A 20,896-nucleotide genomic window follows, 5' to 3' on the forward strand; every position below is an offset into this window, starting at 1 on the left:
ACAATGCCTAGCACAATAAAACCCCGATTAATATTTGTTAAACGATTGAATTTATAAGTAAGACATTTTCCATATAGCCTACAACTAATTTCACTAACAGTAAATTACATTATATATTTCTTCCAACAGAAATAATGGCTGAAAAAGTCCTGATGAAATTCTGAAAATTCAGACAATATGGCCAAAACACCACAGACTTCCTGAACTATTGGTTCCTTTTCGCCATTGACAATTGGATTCTATCCCAGATCATGTCTTATGGGCCTTGCCAAAAGATACCTAATTCTATGACACAAATGTCAATCTCATCTCATGAGTGGAGATCTGATGTCCGAAATAGAAAGGAAGGGAATATCTTTACAGATTTTCATGTAGTAGACAAGAGTAGACACAGTAGATAATAGTAGATAAGTAATGAATATTTGATAAGAGAACACAGGCATATAATTGATATCAATTGAATGATTGAAGGATAAATGTGTTTATTAATTTGCACAGTGATTATAATGCTCAGCTTATACTCAGGACTTGTTTTCTTACTATATTTTAGCTTTGGAGGCTGTATACCTCAGGGCTTATTTAATTTCCTACATAAAAGAACATTTTGTCTTGGATAGTTATCCAACATTTAAAATATCTTAAACATCCTTAAGTCTATTCTGCTTTCTCATATCCCCATTATTGTCAATAATGTCATCATTCTGTTCTTATGGTATGGTATGCATGGAGCTCCATGTGCCCTGACAGTGTAGCAACTTGACTTAAGTTAAGCTCAGGAGACTCTTGAGGCATAAAGAACCATAGGCTCAACACCTCAAGAGCCCTTGCTCTTAGCAAGGCCTTAGCCAACTGAGCCCTCGCTCCCAAAACAGTTCAATCTATGGCATAATTCACCAAGAAGTCCCAAGCCAGTAGTTAAAATGTAGAATTTTAGAGAAATTCTACATTTTCTTTCAAAAAACAATCTTGGTGATTCTTCCCAACTTCAGCCTATCCTCTGTTCCTTTACTCTCTCAGCATCTCTACCCTGGCCAGATTTTGCCCCCCACCTGCCTGCTTGCCTCCTGCTCCTTTTTAGCTGCCACGATTCCATACCATACTTTGCCCACTCAGTCTTTCTACACTGATAAGGAAGCAGACAAAGTAGAATCCATGGCAAAATGCACTTAACAAAATAAAGATGCATTTCATACTGATAAGAGGTGTGATCCAAACTATAAAACTCTTAGAGGAAAACATAGGGAAAAAGCTTCATGACATTGGATTTGGCAATGATTTCTTCGATGTGACACCAAAAGCACAGGCAACAAAAGAAAATACAGGCACATTGGACTTCATCAAAATTAAAAACTTTTGTGCATTAAAGGACACTGTTGACAGAGTGAAAAGGGAACCCACAGAATAGGAGAAAAGGAATTAATATCCAGAATATATAGAAAATCCTACAACTCAACAACAACAAAAAATAAATAATTTGATTAAAAAATGGTTAAAGGATTAGATAATCCGCCAAGGATATCCAAATGGCAATAAGTACATGAAAAGATGCTCCATATCACTAGTCATTAGGAAAATGCAAATCGAAAACATGAGATACCACTTCATACCCATTAGGATGGTTAGTATAAAAATAAATAAATAAATAAATAATAACAAGTGTTGGCAAGGATGTGGAGAAATTGGAACCCTGTACTTTACTAGTAAAATGGTGTAGCTATTGTGGATAATGACATAGCAATTCCTCAAAAATTAAACATAGAGTTATCATAGGATCCAGCAATTCCACTTTTGAGTGTATACTGAAAAAAAGTGAAAATAGGAAACTGAGGAGAGATTTGTACACCAATGTTCATAGCAGCATTATTCACAATAGCTAAAAGGAAGAATCAATCCCAGTGTCCATCAATAAATGAATGGATAGACAAAATGTGCTAACTACACTGAATAGAATACTATTCAGCCTTAAAAAGGAATGAAATTCTGAGACATGCTATAACATGGATGAACCCTGAAGGCATTACGCTTAAGTGAAATAGGCCAGTCACAAAAGGACAAATACAGTGTAATTTGGTTTATATGAGGTACATAAAGTAGTCAAATTTGTAGCAACTGAAAGTTGAATCGTGGTTGCCTTAGGCTGAAAAGGGTATGGAATGAGTAGTTAGTGTTTATTGGGTACAGAGTTTTAGTTGGGGAAGATGAAAAAATTCTGGAAATGGATGGTGGTGATGGTTACACAACAATGTGAATGTATTTAATGCCACAAAACTGTGCATTTTAAAATGGTTAAAGTGGTAAATTTTATGTTACATACATTTGCCACAATAAAAAGGTATGATCCAACTGGAAGACACAATGTAAGACATACCCATCATGAACTTTTATTAATGTCATGGCATAAGTTAAAATATATAAATCAAATTTATTAAAAATACATGGAAGTAAAGTCCAAGCCAATGTAATAAAGCAAGACAAGAAAATAGCAAGAAAATAAGACAAAAGGCATAAGTATTAGAAAGAAAGAAGCAAAACGGTTGTTATTTACAGACAGCATGATGATTCTATACATAAAAAACCCCATCGAATCTACCCAAAAACACCCACTAGAATTAAAAAGTGAAATTAGAAGTGATAGAACATATAAAAAGTCTGATTGTTGTCCTATCTGCCACCAGCAAACAATTGGACAACAAAACTTAAAAAGAAAACACATTTGAAATACCATTTAAAAACATCAAATTCCTAGAAATATATCTAATAAAAATAATGTGTAGGATTTTAGCCAGGCATGGTGGCACACACCTTTAGTCCCAGCTTCCTGGAAGGCTGAGGCAGGAGAATACTTTGAGCCCAGGTGTATAGGCCAGCCTGAGGAACACAGCAAGACCCCTTTTTAAAAATAAAAAAATTCTGTAAAACATTGCTAAATGAAAATTAATGGAACTAAATAAACGTTTGTGGACAACTATTTGAAGACTCAATATTAAGATGTCCATTATTTCAAAATTGATTTATAAATTTAATACAATCCCCATTAAAAGTACAGTCAATTTTTTTGTAGAAATTGACAAGGTAACTCTAAAATTTATATAGAAATGCAAAGAAACTAGAAACAATCTTGAGAAGTTATGTCATGATTTAAATATTTACTAAAAAGTTACAATAATCAAGATAATTTTTATAGGCATAAGGATAAACAAATCAGTGGAACAGAATAGAGAGTTTGGTAACAGGTCCTTACATATATGTTCAACTGATTTTTGACCAAGGTGCCAAGTCAATTCAATGATTCAAAAAAAGGTCTTTTTTTTTTTAACAAATGTTTCTGTCACAATAGGATATTTCTATGGGGAAAAAAATTAACCTTGATCCCACTTTATATATAAAATTAGTTTAAAGTGGATCATAAACCTAACCACAAAAGCTAGAACTACAAAGTTTCTTGAAGAAAACATAGGAAAATAACTTTGTGACCTCAGAAATATGTCAACATTTCTTGGGAAGTACACAAAAAGCATTAATAAAAATTTAGTAAATTTTATTTCATCAAAATTTAAAATTACTACTCTTCAAAAGGCATGATTATTAAATTTTTACAGTTCAAAAGGCACCATTTAGAAAATAAATAGGCAAGTCATGTCACCAATGAGGAAAAAATACATTTACAATGTATGTATGACAAAGAATACATTTGTATCTAGAACATAAAAATATCTCCTAAAAGTCCACACTAGAAATTTTTTAAATGGGCAAAAAATTTGAACAGTCACTTCATGAAAGAAGACACATAAATAGCCAATAAGCCCATGAAAAAGTGTTCGACATCATCAGGGAAATGCTAATTAAAACCACAATGAGACAGCATTTCATCCACACCAGAATGGCTTAATCAAAGATTGTCTAAACCAAATATTGATAAGGATGAGGAGCAACTGGAACTATCATACATTGTTGGTGGGCATATAAAATGGTACAACCTCTTTGGAGAATTCTTTGGCAGTTCCATGTAAAGATAAACAGATATTTACTTATGAACCAGTAATTCCACTCGTAGATATTTACCAAAAAGAAGTGCCAAATGTTTGCCAAAAACAACTTATATAAAAATACTAAATAAAGCCTTATTTATAAAAATCAAATATTAGAAACAATCCCAAATGCCCATCAAGAAGAATGAATAAATAAATTGTAGCATATTTATTCAATGGAATATTACTCAGAAATAAAAAGGAGCAGCTGCTGATATACACACGTATGAATCTCACGGACATCATGCGAATGAACAAAATCAGACACAGCAAACACATACTGTATGGTTCCATTTAAATGAAATCCCAAAACAAGTAAAACTAATCAATTGGGATGAAAGTCAAAAAGTGGTTGCCTTGATTGAAAAGGTATATGAGGGAATTTTCTAAGGTCATGGTAATATTCTATACCTTGTTTGGGGTAGTAGAGAATTGGTTAAGTGCAACTGTCAAAATTCAATGAGCCATACGCTTGATAAAGGGTTAATATTGAAAATGTATTAGGAACTCAAACAACCAAAGAGCAAAAAAACAAATAACCTGATTTGAAAAGGATCTGAATTAGACATTTCTCAAAAGAAACATACAAATGGCCAAGTATACGAAAAAAGTTCAATATCACTAATCATCAGAGAAGTGAAGATTAAAACCACAATGAGGTATCATCTCATACCTGTTAGAATGGCTGTTATCAAGAAGATGAAAGATACATGTAAGTGAGGATGTGAAGAAAAGGGAATCTTTGTACATGGTTGGTGGGAATGTAAGTTAGTACAGCCATTATGAAAAACAGTATGAAAGTTCCTCAAAAAATTAAAAATAGAACTACCACATGATCTAGCAATCTCATAAAATCAACATATCAAAGAGAGATCTGCACTCCCATGTTCATTGCAGTATTATTCACAAAGGCCAAGACATGGAGTCAGCCTGTGTTTATATGAATGGAAAAGAAAATATGGTATATGTACGTAAAAGAATACTGTTCAGTCATAAAAAAGAAGAAAATCGTGTCATTTGCAGCAGCATGGATGAATCTCAAGGACATTATGTTAAGTAAAATAAGGTAGGCAAAGAAAGACAAGTATCCTATGACTTCACTTATATGAGAAGTCTAAAAAAGTTGAATTCATAGAAGCAGAGAGTGGTATAGTAATTATGGGGGAGTTGAGGAAGTGTTGGTCAAAGGATACAAAATTTCAGTTAGATATGGGGACTAAGTTCAAGAAATTTATTGTACAACATGGTGCCTACAAGTTAATGTATTCTTGAAAATTGCTGAAAGTAGATTTTAAGTATTCTCATTACAAAAACGGTAAGCATGTGATGTAATGTATATGTTAATTTTCTCAATTTAGCCATTCCATATGTATACATATTTCAAAAGATTGTGTGGTACACAATAAATATTAATATATACAATTTTTTATTTGTTAGTTTAAAATTAATTAATTTTAAAAATTCAATGAACTGAATACTTAAGATTTGCACATTAGTATATGTACATTATATGGCAATTTTTAAAATGGGAATTTTAAAAAAACTTATAAAGCTAAGATAAAACTGGAAGGAAATTTCCTTTACTTAATAAAGAATATTTTCCTGAAATACACAGAAAACATCTATTTAAAAGAAAAACATTAGAAGCATTCCCATTTAATTCAGGCATAAAGCAAGGATTTTTGTTAACAACACTGCTTTCAACATTATCCTAGAAATGCTTGCTAAACAATATTACAGAAAAAGAAATAAGAGATATAAATACTGGAAAAGAAAAGATAAATTTCTCATTTGCCAATGGTTGCTTATCTAGAAAATTAAAGAAAATCAACTGAAAAACTATTAGAACTAACAGGAATTTAGTAAAATGACCAGTCATAATATCAATACACAAAAATCAATCTTACTGATTACAAAGCATTACAAAAAATATACCATTTATAATAATATCAAAATTATAAAATAGCCAAGAGCTGTTCATACCTGCTGGAACAACTGTATTGGCTAAAACATTTAAAAATAAAACTATATATTAATGAGGGATTAATAAGCAAATGGTTAGATAAATCATGAAGGAATCATATGGAAAGGTATGCAACTATATGCCAGAAGGAGGCAGGCCAAATTTTTTGACATATAAAAATCTCACATACATAGTACAAGTTGTAAAACAATGTGTACAGAACGAGCCCACTTATACATTTTGATTATATATGTGTATATTGTGTAAATGTTTAGGAAAAAACTAGAAGGACATACTTCCAAAATTCAGCAGAGTTTACCTCCAGGAAGAGTAGTGGGAGTAAGTGAAAGTAAAGACAGATTTTAACAGTTTGTTCTATGTATTTTCTATTGTTGGAATTTTTACTAGGTTGCACCTCTTTTATCAGATTGGGATACGTGGAATTGTTGCTTATTCAAGTATTTTGACCTACCCAAAAAACGGCAGTTTCCAGTTTCCTAAGATTCAATTTAAGAGAGTAAGAATTGTTTGTGTACTTGCTTTGTAATTTAAATAATAGATTAGAACAGAAAAAAGACAAAGAGAATATATACACTGCCTTAGGGTAGAGTCAAACAGGGAGCATTAGTCAGGATTCTAAGGATTTAGGAGAGGCCCTCCAGAAAGAGGGCAGCTTGCAGTCATTTCTCATCTCAAACAGCTGCCCATCCAGCATGTTGTCCTTTCTGCCATTTGTATGGGAGTTTTATAATCTTTTCAGCTTTAGAGAGACCACCTCCTGCCTTCTCCTTGACCCTTAGACCCTGGCTATTGAATGTGACAGTAGTCTCATAGCTACATATTTCTCTTTGGACACATCCTGACATTGTTACAGGTTAGAAATAAAAATTTCACATTTCACAAGGAGCATTGGGAAATGTGATCGTCACTGTTTCTACACTCCAGTAGTAATTTTCTAAAATAATCCTGGGTTCTGTGGCAAATTACAGTGAAAACAATGACCCAATCATTCTCTTTTTTGCTGTTTTTTTTTTTATATTACCGAAAACCCCATTAGCAATCTTTTTTGAATAGACTGAGCCTTTTCCTGCCTGTAACCACTGCAAACAATTTTATAGCAATCCTCTTTTTGTCTAATTGAAGATACAGTTGTTAAAAGCTTCTTTTATTTAAAAAAAAAAAAAAAGCCATGCTTTTCTATGAGCTTTGTACTGATTTACTAAGAATACATCATTTTAATTTTTAAAAAAATCTCTTCCAGTCTATTCAAAGATGGAAGGTATAATAATTCACTTTTTAAAATTTCAGCAAAATAAATTTGAATGTCTGTGGGTTAGATAACAGTGTCAGACTGATGGTAACTTCCTGGCTTTGATTATTACACTATGATTTGTAAGAGCATGTTGTTGTTTTTAGGAAATACACACTGGGGTATTTAGAGGTAAAGGGTTATTATATCGCTATTCTATACTCTAAACATAGCAGGAAAACATTATACACATACACATGCAGAAAGAAAACTACAAAGCGAATGACAAAGCAAGTATAGTAACATGTTAACATCTGGTGTAAATGTGGGTGAAGTGTCAACAGGAATTTTTGTGCTGCTTTGCAACTTTAGGTCTGAAATTACTTTAGAATGAAAATTTTTAAGAAATAACCCCACACACACCAAGTGATTCATGGATTCAATAATAACAAATGCTACTGCCAGTAGGTGCTTCTATGTGCAGGTAGCAGCCCAGGCCTTCACAAGGACCATGTCTAATTCCAGTTCGAATGAAAGCTATTATTATCCCTGTGCTACTGAGTATGTGAGGGCCTCAGCCAGGAGTTCAGTGGTGCTCTCCTGCGCCTATGGTCAGCCCCATCTATTGGGTTTAGGGGATATTCTAAGCCTTCACCCCTCTCTTCAAGTCCCCTTCCTCCCCCATCCCTCCAACAGCTTTATTCCCTCAGCACATTCCTTCCTTTGTTCATTATTTAATTACTTCCTTTCTCTGCTATGTATTCTGAATCTCTTCTTCTCAATTGACTCCCCTCGGGCCATATGCATGATGAAGGTATTCACATCTTGTTTAAAAAGTCCTCCCTTAACTCTATTCCACCACTTGTCTTCCTTTCATAAGCCAGCTTTTTAAAAGAATAACCTACATCCCCATGTCACTTACCATTCACACCAAACAGGGAAGACTTACTTCTATATTCTATTCTGTGACTTATTTTTGCCAGTTTTTCTTTTGTATAGGCTTCTGGTGAACAGACAAAAATTGAATTAAGAAAAAGATAGGGATGGTGCCCACAGGAAAGAAAAGACAGACTTTTCCCCTGGTATGCAAAAATACACAATGAATAAAATAAATCAGTGCTGAATATGTATGTACAAAGCACTTTGTTCGGTATTAGCTACTAGATTTTTAAGAGGAAAATTCTTGTTCAGATTATGAACAGAAATATAAATTCTACCTACAGAAACAAAATGAATGTAAAGACAAAGATTCTTAAAGTAGTAGAATGATGTCAAACAAGCTTCCAGTTTTTTAGGTCAGATAATATACTGGCAACAAAGTATAAGAAATAAAAACTGCTGCCAGGTGAATCTGAGATCTAATTCTATTATCATCAAAGGATAATCAAATAGCATCCCCATTTAAAGAAGGCTTAAAACACAGGACAGTTTGGAGCTTTGCATATTCCTTTGTGCCCCAAGTATCCTGTGATCAGGAAGGACACCCAGTGGAACCACAATCACAAGTTGAATGAGCCCCTCCCAATTGCAACCTCCCTCCAGAAGGGGTTTCTAATTAGTTTCCTCCCCATTTCCTGGGGCCAGGGCACCCCTCCCCGCATCTGAACACTTCCCACTATGTGAAGACAACTTGGAGTTACATGAACAGAGGGAACATTCAGCATTGTTGAATGAAAGGACAAATGAATGAATTGTTTCTCTAGTGGCTAGCACATAGATGCAATTTTATGAATATTTCTTGAATGAAAGAACTCACAACCCAATAGACAGAACTCAGGGCAAAATTACTGGGCCTGTAGTTATAACCCCAACCCTTCTCCACTCACTACCCAGCTCACACTCTCTTCCTTCCTCAGGCTCATCCCATCCTTGGGAAATACTTGAGGACTCAGGGAAGGGTGAAGACCATAAATTCATCATGTTTCCCTCCCTCCAGGACTACTTCAGAGCCAAATACTGGTAAAAGCAAAGAACTTGGATAGACAACTCAGAGGTGTTTGGGGGGGATGACTGGCTCGGTGCCATGAAACAGCACTGCACAGTTTTTCTTAGCTTTTACTTTCTATCTCGATTCATTTCTTCATTCATCCAACAAATAATTATTGAAAAAAATTACTATGAGCAAGAAAAATTACTATGAGCAATAAAAAAATTACTGTGACCTTAGTCATTGGGGACAAAGCAATGGACAAGCCAACAAGGTCCCTACACTTATGGGGTTTACATGTTCATTCATTCAGGTGACAAGTATTACCTTGGAAGCTACTACATGTAGACCCTTTACTGAGCATTGGGTATATAGTTCCACCTCCAGGAAATTTACATTCTAGTGGAAGAAAACCAGAAAATAATAAAGAGGTAAATAATTTATGTAGTCAATATGAGAAGATGATCAATCTTGGAGTGGGGGGAGGGGACCAAAACAGGAAAGGGGGATAGGGAGTCCGGGTAGGGGATGCAGTTTTAGATAGTATGGTCAAGGTAGATGGCAAGGAGGAGCAAAGTCTTGCAACAGGTGAGGAAGCAGGATAATGGGGGAAAGAGCACTCTAGGCAAAAGAAAGCAAATGGAAAAGCCTCAAGCTGGGAACACCATTGGCATGTTCAAGAAACAGCACGGAGTTTGGTTTGTCTAAAGTAGGGCTAATGTGGAGGACAGGGAATCATGCTGGGCTTTCTTGGTCATTTTTAAGGCTTTGCCCTTTGCTCTGGCTGAGATAGGAAGCCATCAGAAGATTTCTAATACAGCAATAGCATGATGTGACTCAGGTCAACAGGACCACTCTGGCTACTGGGGCAAGAACAGGGTATATAGAATGGCAAAGAGAGGCCAGATGCAGTGGCTCACGCCTATAATCCTAGCACTCTGGGAGGCCAAGAAAGGCGGATCACTCAAGGTCAGGAGTTCGAAACCAGCCTGAGCAAGAGCGAGACCCTGTCTCTACTAAAAATAGAAAGAAATTAATTGGCCAACTAAAAATATATACAAAAAATTAGCTGGGCATGGTGGCACATGCCTGTAGTCCCAGCTACCTGGGAGGCTGAGGCAGGAGGATTGATTGAGCCCAGGAGTTTGAGGTTGCTGTGAGCTAGGCTGACACCACAGCCCTCTAGCCCAGGCAACAAAGTGAGACTCTGTCTCAAAAAAAAAAAAAAAAAAAAAGAATGGCAAAGAGATGGTATGGTCACTGTGGGGTTTTTGCAGATAGGAGAAATATCAGCATGTTTGTATGCAATGGTTATGCTCTAGTGGAAAGGGGGAATCTGATGCTACAAGAAACAGAAGGGATGATTGTTGGAGAACTGTTCTTGAGTAGGCAAGAGGAGAATGGCTCTAGTACCCAAGTGGTGGCACCAGGAACACAGAGTATTATTAACCATGAGCCTGGGGGAAGGCAGAGTTTGTGGGCCCAGATGAACATTAGTGAGTAAATGTGTTGGCAGGAGCTTGTACTCTTCCTTCCACATTTGCCTCAATATTTCAGTCAGCTAGGAAGCAAGGTCATCAAATGAGGGTGAAGATGGAGCAAAAGGTATTATTGCAAATTAGGGGAGAAAATCATCATCCCTATATGAATGCCATCTTTAAGTAATTCCTTGAAAAACTTATAAAACTATACCCATAAAACTAAAATCTTGGCTATAGACTTGGTTCCAGGGGAAAAAAAAAAAAAAAGACCAGGAAACATTTTTACACATATAGCATATGTAAAGCCATCTGAATACAACAACATGTACAAACGAAGTGACATGATTTGGAACATTTCCAAGTGATGACATAATTTGGCACACTTCCACAAAGCAATGGAAATTGTAAGTCTATTGAGATTCGAATCAGGCAAATACCTCTTGATTACTGGAAATAGTTTCAATTTAGGTCATTGCATTAGGAGTGAAATACTATAGTATAAAACACGTGTCCAGGGTTGACGCATGCCAACCAACGTGAAACACTGGTGAAGGGAGCATTGTAGGGTCTGTCTCACGCCCACACTGAATCCAGACACCAACTGCCTTCCTAACTGATTTCTATGTTGTACCTCTCCCAGACGTTGGGAATCTAGAATACCCAGGACTTTTTAAAAACTCTCTCTTCTGTAATAGCAGCTCAGCTTACAGTTCTAAAGCATGAAAATATGCTTAGGCTATACTAATTTCCACTACAAGATTTTTATCCATTGGATAACTTGGATAATTACAAGTTATCCAAGACAACTTGATGGTACAACATGTAAACAGTTAAGGCGAATTAAAAACCCAAAATACATCATCCTATTAAATGTTTTTAAATTTTAAATACTTTAAACCATTATGCCTTCCTTGGTGTCTTGGAGGCCTGTCCTCCAGTCCAACCTTTGACAACGTTGTCCGGCTTACTATGGCTAGTTGTTTTTGTGCCCGGCTGGGCTGTGTAGAGCTACTGTCAAGGGTAGATAGACACTGCTGTCCCCCACACAGAGAGCACTTAACCACAGCAGAGAGCACTTCAACAAGTGGGGCATTCGTGGGAGCCAGCAGTGCAAGGGGCAGGTAAGAGGCCACAGTCCTTGTTTTCAGCCTTCAGGTCTCTGTGGACTTACCCATGGCCTCATCTTGGAAGCCTTGGAAGTTTGTCCCCAGACAGAGATGTTAAGCCCTAGAATTTTTATCTATATCCCATTTTTACTTTCACTTTTAACTTAGTGGTTTTCATCTATTTAATTTATTGAGAAAATGGTTTAATTACAGTGCTTTTATCATATTGTATTATATATATTAAAAATATTTTATTTGGATATGATGGTTTTATCTTAATGATCTTTAGCCTATTTTGTCCTTCCTTACTACTTAGTTTTTATATTTTAACATTTTTAGCTGTACTTAAAATCCTATATTTTATCTAATTTTCTAGTCACTTTTAATCCTTTTCCTCCTTTCTATGACAGCTATATTTATTTATGTTTTGTCTTTTTTTTATTGCTTTATCTAGTTGTAGAATTCCTTCTGCTTTCTTACCATCCAGGTAAGAAGATCCCCTATTTCCTCCAGTTTTAACAACTATTCCCCATCCTCCTCCACACTCCCAAACTCTCAGCTAAAACCTTTAGCCCATATAATTCAGGAGATTGAACAGCTACTCCCTTGGACAATAGATTTCCTATTCTAGCTGTACCTACTTGTCCATCTGGAATGGTATTTGTTTTTCATGCTGTGCTCTGTAGTGTCCTTCTGTTAGAAGTTCTGTGACCTGGAATCCAGGGTCTCTCCTTTATAAAATCAATGCCTGAGAAGATCTGTGGATGATCGCTGCACAACAGGAGTGGGAGGGAGGTGCCAGGTTTCTTTCATATTGTCCCCAGACATTACAACAACTCTCCTCAGAAGCCATATCAGAGACTCAACAAAACCTTCAAAATAGAAACTTCCTCAACTTGCCTGTAATTAATATAATTAATCCGTTTTCCCATTTTTATATAAAAAATTATATTCTTGAGTAGTTTCCCATTCCCCTTATATTGTTTTACATTTCAAGGAGGAGTGAGCTATGGCAGGAATTATCCCTAATAAACATGTGTGTTTTGTTTCGGTTTGGTTTTTCAGATAGATAGATGACTGATACTGATTGATTGGTTACATTCAGCTGCTCTTTTGCTGGATCACTTGGAGAGCAGGATCTTATGAGCAGCTCAGGTGTACCCCGAACTGAACCCTAAAGCCCAACAAAAAAATGTGTAACCTGCTCATTCCCTGACTGAAAGCTTCATTCTCCAATAGAAGGCTGCTCAGTTTAGAGAGGGGCTTGAGGCAAGACACCTGCACTCCTCTGCTCACTTCCCTCAAAGAAAGCAGGAAGCCATTTTGGTTAGAGTTGAGTTTCTAAAAAACAACCTGATAAATTATCAGGGCCTAGTCCATGTCTATAATTTCCCTCAACTGAGGAGAATTTCACAAGTTAATTTTTCTACTTATGTGCCCAGAAGAATGTGTTTAAACAAGAATCTCTCTGTCTCCTCCCACCCACTACCCTGCCAATCCATCCATCTATTTCCTTTCCTTGCAAAACTTCTTTTTGGACTTAGTGCCTCAGCCCATCTCTTACCAACATGGAACCCCCAGTTTTCTCTGCTTCTCTACCTCCCTGGTTGCACAAACTCTTCTCAGCTGGCCAGCTCAGGGCATAGGGATTCCTACATGCCTGATGAGCTTCTGCTGGTCTTCAAGGCCCGCATGATTTTCATCCAGGCCTTATGTACCTCAGCACAGACGAGCCAAGTCCAGCCAGATCTTATTCCCATACTCAGCCAGCAGTGAAAGACCCATTCAGCACTGAGCTGTATGAGGCTTACACCCACGCCAGGAGCATTCCTTCTGGGAGCATGCCCCTCTCTGGCCCAGGAGGTCACCAGGAGCATTCTATCAAATAACAGATTTTTCTCCTAGGATGTAATAGGAGAGCATCCTACAACCAAATCTTTTTTTTTTTTTTTTTTTTTTTTGAGACAGAGTCTCGCTTTGTTGTCCAGGCTAGAGTGAGTGCCGTGGCGTCAGCCTAGCTCACAGCAACCTCAAACTCCTGGGCTCAAGCGATCCTCCTGCCTCAGCCTCCCGAGTAGCTGGGACTACAGGCATGTGCCACCATGCCCGGCTAATTTTTTTATATATATATATCAGTTGGCCAATTAATTTCTTTCTATTTTTATAGTAGAGACGGGGTCTCGCTCTTGCTCAGGCTGGTTTTGAACTCCTGACCTTGAGCAATCCGCCCGCCTCGGCCTCCCAAGAGCTAGGATTACAGGCGTGAGCCACAGCGCCCGGCCCAACCAAATCTTTTTGCATGCTTTAATACATTATGCCACAGAGAAATCCAGATTTAGAAGACAAATTCTCTCATTTCCAATAACTGAAGCCTTTTTAATTTTCTTAGAGACAAAAATGACAGAGAAAAGAAAATCAGCCTACCTAATTTAAAGCCATGTTAAACTGTCACATTTAAAACGGTTTAAATGGTTAAATGGTTTAAATGGTTAAATGGTTTAAAGCCATTTCTTACATTTTACTATTCTTGGGGTGACTATTTTAGTCATTTTTGAAAATGACCATTTTAATTTCCTATAATATATAAAGAGCCCTTTTAAATAAGTAGGAAAAAGAATAATATAAGTTAGTAGAAAAATAAGCAATGGATACAAATAAACAGCTCAAAGAAAATCAAACCTAAATTTGGCCAAGAACCATATAAAAAAGCCATGGTGAACTGTCATTCAACCCGTTTATCCCCACCTGACTCTGATTTTTAATAAGGGGCACATGGTATTTCTCTCCTGCCAGGATGCACATGGATTATTCAGGTCCTTGGCCTCTGATAAATATGATATTCTTCTCTAAAGATTGCAATGTCATGTAATCATGTACAATTCATATATAAATGTTTATATATATACGCTTAATATACATATAACATATATTCAAAGTGTGTATGTATATACCACGATATACACTCTTAAAAAGACGCATGAAAACAATGATCACCAAAAGGTTAACAATGGTTATCTCAGGGTAGTAGAATTTTAGATAAACTTGGCTTTCTCATTTTATTTTACATGTTGCTTGAATTCCTTAAGATAAGCATATGCTACTTATATTTTACATAAATTTACTTATAGATTATATTTATAGATAATATATTTTTATATACTGAGAAATACATTTTGTATTATCTAATTTATATATTATATAAAATGTACATTTTATACAAAATAAAGATATTTAATTGTGAAAAAGGCAACAACAAAATAAATAATTTAATAGGCCAATGAATGGCATAAAGGAAAAAAAAGTCCCTTCTTCATAGCCCTTGCCTTAATATAGTGGTAATTCCAAACCTATTTTTACACATAATTGCACTATTAAAACTAGGAGTTTATTAAACTAGAATGTGAAAAATGTCCCTATTTCTATAGGAATCTTCTCTCTTTTTAACTAGAAGAGCTTCTAAATCCCTGTTCCAATTGCCCTGCCCAGTTCCTACCGATGGATTTTAACCACATATCCTTGCTGCAGGTGTTTAATGAGAACTGTTAGGTAGCAAGAATGAACCTGGCTTGGTTAGCAAAAGGGAACACACAAAGATATGCAAGCTGACCTTGAGGAAACATGATCAACTTTCCCATCACTTGCCCCAAGTCCTCTCACCAGTGAAGTTAAAGGTGAAAAGCACCATAAGATGCCGAGAGGTTGGAACAAGAGAATTAACAAACAAATGAGCCGAGCACAAGAGCAGAACTGCCTCTGGGTCCTATAAATAAATTTGGGTTTACTGCAACATGTCTTTCTTTGCAACCTAAAAGAGTCAAACTAACACATGTGACCACTTGAGAAATAATTATATTTCATCTTTTTAAAAAATATTTCATCAAATAAAGGTAATAAATCAAGGTAGGAAGCTCTTTGCCTGGTTTGTATAACTAATTATAAAGATATATTTACTATACAGTTTTCCACCATACAGTTTTCATAAAAGGTTTTGGAAGTACAAATCAAAATTAGTATCTGAAAAGTCCATTTCTTCCAATTTTATGATTCTAAAATGATTTGGCATGCCTGGAGTTCCTTAAGTTTCATGGAGCCTGAAGTCCCCAACCCCTGGGCTGGGGCCTGTTAGGAATTGGGCACCTTCTGCATTCAGCACCCTCCCCACCCTGGTTGAAAAATTGTCTTCCATGAAACTTAGGAAAGGGGGGTGCGCACAGCAGGAGGTGAGTAGTGGGTGAGTGAGTGAAGCTTCCTCTGTATTTACAGCCACTCCCCATCACTCGCATCACCGCCTGAGCTCCACCTCTGCCTCCCCCATCCCACCGCCACCACCCCCCACCACCCCAACCTGGGTGGAAAAACTGTCTTCCTTGAAACCAGTCCCTGATGCCAAAAAGGTGAGGGACCGCTGCTAAGCCATTCTCAAACTGCACCTGGCCTCTAGTCTTGTAATTCATCTGAATACACTTGGTAAATGAATAAAGTTTAAGGTGACTATCTTTTATCATAGATCATGTAGTTCCTACTCCACCATTGATTTATATTACTCTTCTCATAAAGAAATCAGAAAAGGAAAATTTAAGACTAGGAAGTAAGAGAACTTGCTTGAGAAAAAGGTGGTATTGTTTCCCTTCTTGTTCTTCCTGAAGACGCTCCTCAGGAAAGGGTGGGTAGCAATTTAGTGCAGCCATCCTGAGGCCAGGGCAGGACTGCAAGAGTTAAAGTTAGGCAACCGTGGAAGGAAGATTACGGAATTAAGGGTGGCTGCTCTGCCAAGGGGAACATGGATAGTTAGGGTGGCCACTTTTAAAATGGAGGTCAGCACCCGTTATCTGGAAGAAAGTGAGAGGGCCAAGAGGTCAGCAGCAACTAGGAGAAGGACACAGGACAAAGGAGGTTTTGTCTGGAGATTGGCTGTCTCTCCCTTATTTCCAAGAGGGTTCTAATTCAATCTGAGCTAGCACAAGGAGCTGCACTGTCTGGGGCACCATGAGAGCACTCAGAAGCTACTATGGGCTGTTTTCTGCAAAAGAGGAACATTAGACCTCAGCCAGCCTTTGTGAGGACATTGTAGGAAAGGGATCTATGCCCAGTTAGCGCATGAAGTCCACACACACTAAGACATTTGGTCACTTCAGGGCATGTGTAAACCACTGGATACCCAGCTGAGGCAGGGAAAGGGAAGGTCTCATGCCTGGATTTTGGAACCAGACAATGGTTCAGTGGAGCAACTCCAACAAGGAGAGAGTAGAGCAGGCATCTCATTACAACTGTTTACAACTTTTAATGCCCTGTCATTGCCCTTTCCTTCTGGAGGCAGGAAGTGGCTCTTGGCCAAGCAGCATGAGCTCAATATAGTCTCTGGTTATTTATGTTCACACAAAACCAGGGTAGGCACAAGTGGTCTCCTGTCAAGTCAGATGATAACCTCCAGTGGTATATATTCCGGCCCCAATTTCTTTCAAATTTATGCATTCATAATTTGAAATTATTTTAAATAACCTGGAAGATATCCCTTACCACAGATAGTAAGCACATAAGTATCCTCCTGCATGATATTAAAATGGTTTTCTTATGAATCAGGGTATGGAGTCCATAAACAATTGGTCTTTGAGTCTAATGCCAGAAAGGGAGTCTCCATATAAATTATGCTAAAGCTAAAAGCATTGTTTTTATAGTCTCCAAAATTAAACTCCAAAGTTTAACATTAAATAACAAGTTGCTATAAATTAATTTGATTTGTTTTCTAGAGGTACATTTTGCTATTAATTTATCTGGAAAATGCCCCAGGAAAAAGAACAAACAAAAGAAAAGCTGTAAAACTCATCTCTTCCTCCTCATCTCTGTGACCTTCTTGGTCTTTAATGTTTCTTGATTGGACAACTGCAATGGCATTGTAACAAATCTCTATGCCTATGGTCTGTCTCATCCTGGCTACTTCCAGCAAACCCATTCTGCACACACATGTGTGATAATATGCAGCTATACACCAGGAATATGTAACAGTCCCACCATAGGTGCTGGCTTCCATCCCTTGAATTTACCCTGATCACCTCTTATTCCATGTATTCCAATCTGATGCTCTTTGCTCTTGTCTCTGACTCTAGTTCTGATGGTTCCCTTTGGACATTCTATTCTATTTCAACCCCAGCATCTCTGCCAAACATAATCCTGATAGTCACCTAGTTCTATCATCCTAATCCTAGCACTTTGATCAGAGATACTTGTGACCCTTACACACCCTTACACAGTCCTTCAGCACCTACTGGTCTGCCAGGGGAAGTTAGAAAGTGCCTAGTCCATGTCCCTCTAACCTACTCTCTTAATTGAAGCCAGAGTCATCTTTCTAAAATGAAATACTTATACTATCTCTCCTCTGATTAAACTTCTTCAATGCTCCCTATAGCCTTCAAGATAAAGTCCAAATTCCCTATTGGCAAACATGGCACATCAAGTTCTTCATGGTATTGCTCCAAACACCCTTTCTAGCCAACTCACTCATAACTCTCCCATTACCATAAGACATGACCTTTGTCTTAACCATTATGATACACAGTTGGCTTTTGAACAATGTGGGTGTTAAGGGCACTGACCCCTTGCATAGTTTAAAATTCATGAAAAACTTTGGCTCTCCAGAAACTTAACTTCTAATAGGCTACTGTTGACCAAAGCCTTACGAATAATATAAATAGTCAATTAATGCATAGTTTTATGTTATATGTATTATATACTGTATGCTTACAATAAAGTCAGCTAGACAAAAGAAAATATTGTTAAGAAACTCATAAGGAAGATAAAATACACTTACCATGCATTAAGTGGAAGTAGAACATTATAAAGGTCTTCATCTTCATCATCTTAACATTGAGTAGGCTGAGGAGGAGGAGGAAGAGGAGGGGTTAGTCTTGCTGTCTCAAGGGAGGCAGAAACAGAAGAAAATTCATGTATAAGTGAACTCATGCAACTCAAATCTGTGTTGTTCAAGGGTCAACTGTGCTTATATTTTCCCCAACGTACTATGATTTCCTACTTCTGAAATCCCCCTTCTGAGATGCTCTTTCCTACACTGTTTACCAAGTGAATTCTAACTCTGTCTTCAAAATTAATATAAACATTTTCTTCTCCAGAAAATTTTCCTTGATTTCTCTAAGCAGGGATTACTCTTTCATCCTTGATGGTGCTACAGTGCTTTTTACTAACCTTATTAGGTATCACTGTAATCATTTGTTTTTAATGTTAGTCTTCCCACTAAATCACAAACTCTAAGGGAGAAGACTGTCTTTTATTAATCTTCTAATCTTTCTTTCCTGACATAGTATCTGTTCCAGCATAATTGTTGAATGAAGGAACTAACAATCAAATGAATAAATATTAGAGTAGATCTAAAATACATTCCTGGGAAATTTTTAATGTTACCTTTGGATGAAATAACTCCACCAGAATTGAGCAATATCATTGATTTCTTGATGGTGAAAGAAAAGCAGAAGCATGTATTCTATAGTTTGGGACCAATATTAAGACAGCAGTCATAGTTGTTTCTCTGGGACACTGGTGACACCTGCCCATTTTCCAGGAATTCTGAAATATAAGTTGTGATAAGAAACAAAGGAAGAAAAAGAAATTCAAGACGTCAGTAGCTGATGGATTTGCCAGGTAGAAATAGAAATATTTTCTTTCATATCATATTTAAATATATAAGCTACCAGAAAAGAAATCACACCCAACAAATACTGTACAAGTTAGGAGAGAAGAAAAATTGTCTTCTGGTCATATAAAACTGTAAGTGATGCTGTGACATTGCACGTACTGGCAGGCAGACAGGATGCCAGCCAGAAAGATATGACACCATACAACTGTCATTGTTAGTAGAGTTTTACCAAGGTGTTCATACTTTTGTTGTTGTTATTATTGAATTAATATCTTTTGCAATCATCTGGATGGAACTGCAGACCTAAGTGAAATATTGTTTTCTTTTCAATAAAGGGGAAAGTAAGGATTTTTGGTGTGGCATCAGAGAATCAATAGAATTTTTAGAGCTATTTTACAACTTTCTTAACTGATATGTATTCTTTTAATGGTTCTGCTAAATTTTTAATTATTTTAATTCTGAAAAGTTGTATGAGGAGAAAGAACAGTTCCCTCCCCAGATCTCCATGTCTCATAGATGCTATACTTATGATTCTCTGATCCATTTCCATGTCGAGGTGGAACCCGTCATCCAAGAGCGTACCAAAAGGTCTCATATATCAATAACAGATGACAATCTGACCTCTACTGTTTTTATTTTCAAAGCTTGTATCGATCTCAACCAGCCACAGAGACCACTAATGTATCAGGCCCTGGACAGGGAAGGCAACCTCAGCATTCCCTACCTCCTCCTACCCAGCTCCTTTTAAAAGCCCTGCTGAGAGTAGTATTATTTAGAAATTATCTTTTATGACATGCAATCCCTCTGTTCTTCTATGTAGTATGTTATAGCCTTGAATCAACTCAAACTGTCAAATGAGATGTCTATCAATAAAAGCTGCAAAAAATAGTCATAAAAAATTGCTATTTGATTTTATACTAAAAAACCATCAGGATCATTATTAACCATCCCTTACATAAAGTTTCAAGTGTAACATTTCTTTAAAATAAAGCGAGAGGAAAAAAATATGAGACTAGGAAAGTCTTGGCTACTGTGAAAAAAATTGTGTGTGCTTCCTCCTTTCTAATAAGGATAAGTCAAAACTGTAGCCCAGAAGGCTATTAACTTCTCTGGGTCCTCCAAGCTCTGTTCACAGTGAAAGTTCCATCCACCCTTTATCAGGGAATATGGCCACTCCTGCCCTTACTTGCTGTATCTTGAGTTTACAAGCCCATTTTCTCCATCCCTTCTTGCTTTTCCTCTATTTTCCTTAGGCTTAAACCTTTTTTAGTGGTAAATTCTGTCTTAATCTTTTATTCATTTGTGCAACAAAAAGTATTGAGAGTCCACTACATATCAAGTACTGTGCTATGTATCAGAGATTGTGAGTAAGAGAGAAACAATCACAGAGTTTACAATCTAAGTCTAAAGAGCTAGATTATCTTTAGCTCTTTTACAAACTCATGATTTCTCTGTGAAAATTCCAGGTTCTTTGTAACACTATTAGCCCCCAGTATT

The 20,896-nt window shown here is 36.8% G+C and overlaps 1 long non-coding RNA gene across 1 annotated transcript in view; it reads right to left on the reverse strand.

Moving 5' to 3' along the window:
• LOC105876133 (uncharacterized) overlaps positions 1-20,896 on the reverse strand; it is a 126,988-nt gene that overhangs the window by 87,796 nt on the left and 18,296 nt on the right. Inside the window, exons 3-4 of the long non-coding RNA XR_001156258.3 lie at positions 19,168-19,329; positions 18,560-18,624 (exon numbers count right to left, since the gene is read on the reverse strand). This is a non-coding gene — a long non-coding RNA (uncharacterized LOC105876133). The remainder of the gene's footprint in view (positions 1-18,559; positions 18,625-19,167; positions 19,330-20,896) is intronic.

The sequence above is a fragment of the Microcebus murinus genome, chromosome 4 (assembly GCF_040939455.1).
Source record: "Microcebus murinus isolate Inina chromosome 4, M.murinus_Inina_mat1.0, whole genome shotgun sequence".
Classification (NCBI taxonomy): Eukaryota; Metazoa; Chordata; class Mammalia; order Primates; family Cheirogaleidae; genus Microcebus; species Microcebus murinus.